This window comes from Paroedura picta, chromosome 5 (genome assembly GCF_049243985.1).
Source record: "Paroedura picta isolate Pp20150507F chromosome 5, Ppicta_v3.0, whole genome shotgun sequence".
NCBI lineage: Eukaryota > Metazoa > Chordata > Lepidosauria > Squamata > Gekkonidae > Paroedura > Paroedura picta.
The window spans coordinates 112,917,353-112,923,659 of NC_135373.1; the positions used below are offsets into that span (position 1 = coordinate 112,917,353).

At 50.7% G+C, this 6,307-nt stretch overlaps 1 protein-coding gene across 1 annotated transcript in view; it reads right to left on the minus strand.

The window, feature by feature from the left end:
- LOC143838539 (sodium- and chloride-dependent betaine transporter-like) overlaps positions 1-5,005 on the minus strand; it is a 79,429-nt gene extending 74,424 nt beyond the window's left edge. Inside the window, exon 1 of the mRNA XM_077339976.1 lies at positions 4,853-5,005. The gene's annotated coding sequence lies outside the window, so the exon portion shown is untranslated. The remainder of the gene's footprint in view (positions 1-4,852) is intronic.
- Positions 5,006-6,307: the final 1,302 nt, after the last annotated feature.

A 6,307-nucleotide genomic window follows, 5' to 3' on the forward strand; every position in this document is an offset into this window, starting at 1 on the left:
GGGGGGGGGGGGGTTGGAAGGGAAGGGACCTTCATATAGTATAACGCCATGCAGTCCAACATCCAAAGTAATCATTTTCTCCAGGAGAAGTGGTAAAAATGTTTTAAATAAATAAATAACATGCACTTTAGGTAGTTTGGAGATCAGTTCAGATTCCTGGAGATCTCCAGCCCCACAAAAGGCCATGTCGTCTCCAGGCTCCATCTCCAAATCTCAAGGAGATTCTTAACCCAGATCTTGCAACTCTACTCCCCACCTCCCACTGGTCACCTGGAAGCACCTGCAACCCTAGCTGCAGCTTATTGGTAGAGCAGCTGCTTTACACACGGACCTGTCCAGATTCACTCTCTGGTATCTCCAATTAAAAGAATCATGTCGTAGTTATTGCAAAAACCCTCTACCTGAATCCTTGGAGAACAGCTGCCAGTCAAAATAGGCAGTCCTCATCTTGATAGATCAGTGGTCTGACTCTGTTTACAGCAGCTTTGTGGGTTTCACACTTAGGAGTGGGGAAAATTTGTTGTAGATGGGGATGGCAGTCCACAGGTGGGACCTGGGAATTTTACTGCTCATCTCCAGATGACAGAGAGCAGTTCCCATGGAGAAAATGGCTGCTTTGGAAACAGGAGTCCACAGTATTCTACTCCACCGAGGTCCCTCCGTGCCCCCAATCCTGCCCACTCCCAGCTCCACCCCAAACGTCCCCACCCCAACACAGAGCTGGCAACCCTAGTTGTAGAAGATGGCATTGCTCAGTGGCATTAGGGCCTACAAGGTCAGAGATAGGATTTCCCAGCATCCTTTAAAGCGCAGTTGAAGAAGAAGAAGAAGAAGAAGAAGAAGAAGAAGAAGAAGAAGAAGAAGAAGAAGAAGAAGAAGAAGAAGAAGAAGAAGAAGAAGAAGAGTTGGTTCTTATAGGCCACTTTTCTCTATCCAAAGTAATCTCAATGACCATTTACGCACTGGAGGTTTCATGCCGGGCTGCAGGCTGGAGATTTAGTGATGGCAGGTTGCCCCACCTCTTCCTGCACCCACATGAGGGGAGCATTTGGCCTGGTGCACCTCATCCGCTCCTGATTTGTGCTCCTGCACAGGAGCTGGAGCAGTGAAATTCCCAGTGCGTAAACAGTCAAAGCAGCTTACATTCGCCTTCCCTTTCCTCTCCCCACAACAGGCACCCTGTGAGGGAGGTGAGTGCCCTGATATTACTGCTCAGTCAGAACAGCTTTATCAGTGCTGTGGCAAGCCCAAAGTCACCCACCTGGGAGCATGTGGAGGAGTGGGGAATCAAACCCGGCTTGCCAGATTAGAAGTCGGTGTTCCTAACCACTACGCCAAGTAGAAGGGGAGAGGAGCTCTTGCCCTTCCACTCCTCTACGGCTTAACTAATCGAAACGCCTCTCCTCTATGCTGTCCGCAACTGCCTCGAGGAGGACAGGTATCCAACCTTTACTGTCTGTTTCAAAAGCTATGGCAATACAGAGAGCTAGACCGTTTACGCACTGGAGGCTTCATGCCAGGCTGCAGGCTGGAGTTTTAGTCGTGGCAGGTTGCCCCACCTCTTCCTGCACCTACACGGGGGAGCATTTGGCCTGGTCTGCCTCATCCACCCCCAGTTTGTGCTCCTGCATGGGAGCTGGGACAGCAAAGTTCCCAGTGTATAAATGGTCCTAGTTTTGATATGTGAATCCACCGCTGAAAGAGTTCGGCTCCCTTCCTGCCTCAACCTTGACCCGAACCACATGGGGGGGGGGGGGAGACCAGCTGGGAATATCCTGCTCACAGATCTGCCTGCCTCTCACCTGTCTTGACCCTTAGACTGTCAAACACGCAGTCCGGACAGGAGCAGAGACCAGCCTTGGCATAGCTGCCTGTGATTCCAAACTGTGCATTCTGGGGATTATTTTTCCCTGAATGGCAGCCAGTCGGCTAATGATACGACCACAGACAACCGAGTCAATGTTGGCTAAAGGCACTTTACGGTTTGTCCCCAGGGTCACCAGGCTAAGGGAAATTGGCCAAATAGCTCTTGAAACCGTTCTTTCAGCCCGGGCTTGGTGACGGGAGGCCTCTGCCAGCCTTGGCTGTGCTACCGCCTCAGGGGAAAGTCCAAGGTTTAGCACCTTGTATCAGCAATTGCTGAACGGGGAAGGTTGACCGCTGCTTTTACAGCAGCAATAGGAAGATCTTCCGAAGGAGATAAGGGATAAGGGATATCCTCTTTTAACTCTTGATCTGTTAATCACATCACAGAAAGACATCTACATACCTGTGCACCAATAATGAGACCATTTCCTCAAGGAGAGCTAAAACGCGCATGGCCTCCTGTTTGCGAATGTGGTATGGTAAACCTCACATTTGCAGCCCTACTCACAGGGGACCCCTTCTTGCATTTCCCCCCTGCCCCATCACAGCTGTTTGCCTCCCTACAAGGCTGCAAGGGAAAGCAAAATTAATTTCTCTCCCCCCAACTTGGCTTGTCAATCAAAGCAAGCCACCAATCACAGCACAGCAGTTCTGTTGTGGGCTGAAATTTTCTCCCCCCCCTCCCCCGAGGCCCAAAATTATTATTATTTTTTTTAGAAAAAAGGCACTTCCGTGTTGCCATGGAGTAATGCCACAACATAGATACATTTCTAATACAAAAGTAACAATTTTGCATTGCTATGGAGAAACACCAGAACAATACAGCACCCCCTCCCCTCCCTTTTTTCTTTCTTTTGGGATTCGTGGTGCTTTGGACACTAGTTATGTCTTCCCAAATCCCACCCTCTGCAGGCTCCCCCCTCAAAAAAAGAAAAACTCTCCAGGTTTTCCCGAACCTGTAGCTGGCAACCCTACTCATGGTCAATAGATCATTCAGGTTGCTTCACCATGGAACAAACAACACGGCACAGCTTTCCTAAGATAAGAGAGCCAAGGTGTAGTGGTTAAGAGTGCTTGCCTGTAATCTGGAGAACCAGGTTTGATTCCCTACTCCTCCGCATACAGCCACCTGGGTAACCCTGGTCCAGTCCCAGTTCTCTCTGAGCTCTCTCAGTCCCAGCCACCCCACAGGATGTCAGTAGGCCAGGCAATTGTAAGCTGCTTAGAGACTCCATCAAATAGTGAAAAGCTGGGTACAAAAACCCAAGTTGTCTTCTTCTAACTTGGGCGGTGTGTGCGTGTGTGTGTGTTGTGAAGCTGTGACAAAACATTCAGATGGCCAACCATCCTAGGGGTGGTAAAATCAAAGGGGAAGGAATAACAGCATGCAGAATCAAACAGGGGTCCAGTAGCAGCAACTTTAAAAGGTAAAGGTATCCCCTGTGCAAGCACTGAGTCATGTCTGACCCTTGGGGTGACGCCCTCCAGCGTTTTCATGGCAGACTCAATACGGGGTGGTTTGCCAGTGCCTTCCCCAGTCATTACCGTTTACCCCCCAGCAAGCTGGGTACTCATTTTACCGACCTCGGAAGGATGGAAGGCTGAATCAACCTTGAGCCGGCTGCTGGGATTGAACTCCCAGCCTCATGGGCAGAGCTTCAAGACAGCATGTCGGCTGCCTTACCCCTCATTCCAGTTTACGCTTTGTGATTCAGGAGGCATGAAGAACAAAATTTCCCCACTTGCAGTTTCCTGCAGCTTCTCTCCACCTCAGTATATAACCAGCCCAACTCCAGTGCCAGGATTCAATTAGTGATTCAATTAAAGGAGTGCCTCTGATTCTTGTCATCTCAGCACGTGGGCCTCTGACAAACCATGCAAGTCTCTTGCACGGCTTGTTCACCCCCTTGCTTGTGAACCCCCTCAGTCTCTCCATGCCAAGAAAAAGTGCTGTTTATAAAGTATCTTACCCTATCCTTGAACATTGTTGTCTTTCTGGATATATCACACAGCACTGAATACAAAATACAAGAAGAGGAGGATTCGTTTTTCATGCCCCGTTTTTCGCTGCCCAAGGGAGTCTCAAAGCAGCTTACGATCGTCTTCCCTTCCTCTCCCCACAACAGACACCCTGTGAAGTTGGTGAGGCTGAGAGAGCTCTGACAGAACTGCTCAATCAGAACAGCATTATCAGGACTGTGACAAGCCCAAGGTCATCCAGTTGGCTGCACATGGAGCAGCAGGCAATCAAACCCGACCTAGCAGATTAGAAGCCACGGCTCTTAACCACATTCCCGCCCACATACTCACACACACACACACACACACACACACAAAGACATCTCTAGCAACCAAACTGTTATTGCCTTCTGATCTTCAAAATAGAGGCTCAGTTAAACTTTCCCCACAGAGAGCAGTTCGTATAAGTCCTGTCTTCTTCGAGGAGAGACCAAATGTGTCAGGAAAGAAATGTCATTTCCGAACCTCAGTTGGATGGGAACATAGTCCTAGAGTCTGGCCTGCTACCCCCCCCCCCCGCCCCGGCATGTACTCCTCCCGTCTTGCACATTTTCCAGCCCTGCACATTACTTGACGCTCCTGCAGCCAATCAGAGCCCCAGACCCCTAAACTCCCCTTTTATCCCTGGATTGCCGCCACTGTTTACCTCTCGTGTCTATAGCTGCTCACTGCCCATCCTCAGCCAAACATTTTGCCCCCCACTCCCTTCATCAGCAAAGCCCGTGCCCCTTTTAAGCCATGCACCTCAGGGAAGCAAGGATCTGACATTCCCACAGGAAGTCCCTGGAAGTCCCAGTTCCCTCCCAGCCTCACTTTTAAAACCGTTTTAACATCTCCCTGGCGTAAATCCCCACATCACTCGGTTCAGCTTCAAGTTAACTTCCCCCGCTGTTTCGCCCTGTCGGACTTCTGTCCGAAGAACAGCTCCACATACAAATGACAGGCAAGCTTTCCAAGAATCACTCACCTCACGTCCCAGAAGCAGCTCCGTCTTGGTCCCTAAAAAACGGCTGGAGAATGGGGAGGGGGGGGGGTGATAAAGAAACCAGCTAAGTGCCACTGAAGGGAGACAGAGTCCGTCGAAGCAAACAATCCCTCCTCTCTTCTCTGGCTCTCCTCCTCCTATCCCCTCCCCTTGCCGAAGATATTCCGAACAAATTACCAGCAGAGTTCTCTGGTGGGTGGAGGGTTAAGAGAAAGAGGGATGTGCTTCTGAGATAAGGACAGAGCCGTCTGTCTTTCCTCGATGGTTTTATAATATTTATCCCTGCAGACACGGAATAGTAAATAAAGCAAAGGCAGATCGAGATGAATGAGGCTCAGCTTGGTAGGCCAAAAAATGTGAAGACCGCAATCAGTTCACAACCCTGAGTGGGTGGTTTTTGTGTTGTTGTTGTTTTTTACACTTGAGATTTGGGCTGCAGCCTTCAACACCCTTCTAGGAACTGAACTCAATGAAACTTGTGTCCCAGTAAACAGGCACAGGAGTGGACCACAAAACCGGTCTCTGTGCTGTGTTTACCCCGCATCTGCAATTTGTTTATTGCAATTTGTGGTCTTACCCTCCTTCCTCCAAAGAGCTCAGAGCAAGGTTGGAGCCACAAAAACGATCTTGTGAGGGTTAGTTCGTTAGCCTGACAGATCGGAAAAGGGCTGGCAGAATCCAGGTGTGGCTTGAAGATCTGCTGGAATTATAATGAATCTCCAGACAACTGAGAAAAGTTCCTTTCGAGAAAACAGCAGCATTGGAGGGTGGAATCTATGGGGTTTATTGCACTTGGTGGTTGTGGTTAAGGGTGGTGGCCTCTAATCTGGAGAACTGGGTTTGATGCCCCACTCTTCCAGATGAAGCCAGCTGGGTGGCCTTGGGCCAGTCTCAGTTCTCTCAGAGCTCTCTTCGCCCCACCTACTTCACAGGGTGCCTGTTGTAGGGAGAGGAAGGGAAGGTGATTGTAAGTCTCTTTGAGACTCCTGTGGGTACTAAAAGTGGGGTGCCAAGCCCCAAGCCCCATCCTCCTTAGGCTTCACCCCAAACCTCCAGGAATTTTCCAACCCAGAGTTGGCAAACCTAAATTGGAGGCATTCTCAATTATTATTATAGTAGTAAATAAGCCCGCTGCAGCTTTAATGCAGCGGGGATTCTGAGTCGGTGGGGTCAGCGCAGCCATGGGAGCCGGTAAGCGGGCGAGTCGGCGAGCAGCAAGGTCCATGGGGCCGCGGGGCAGCGCGGCTGGGCCAGGATGTGGGAGTCGCCCCCCCCCCCCCACGGCGCTGGCTACCTGGGGCTGCAGACTATGTTGTCCGGAGGCGGAGGCGGTGTCGGTGTCGGTGGTGCGGCGAGGAGGCGAGGTCCAAGGGGCCGTGGTGTGGCGCAGCTCACCCGGGTCGCCAGGCAGGGAGCCCCAACAAAGTGTTGGCGGCA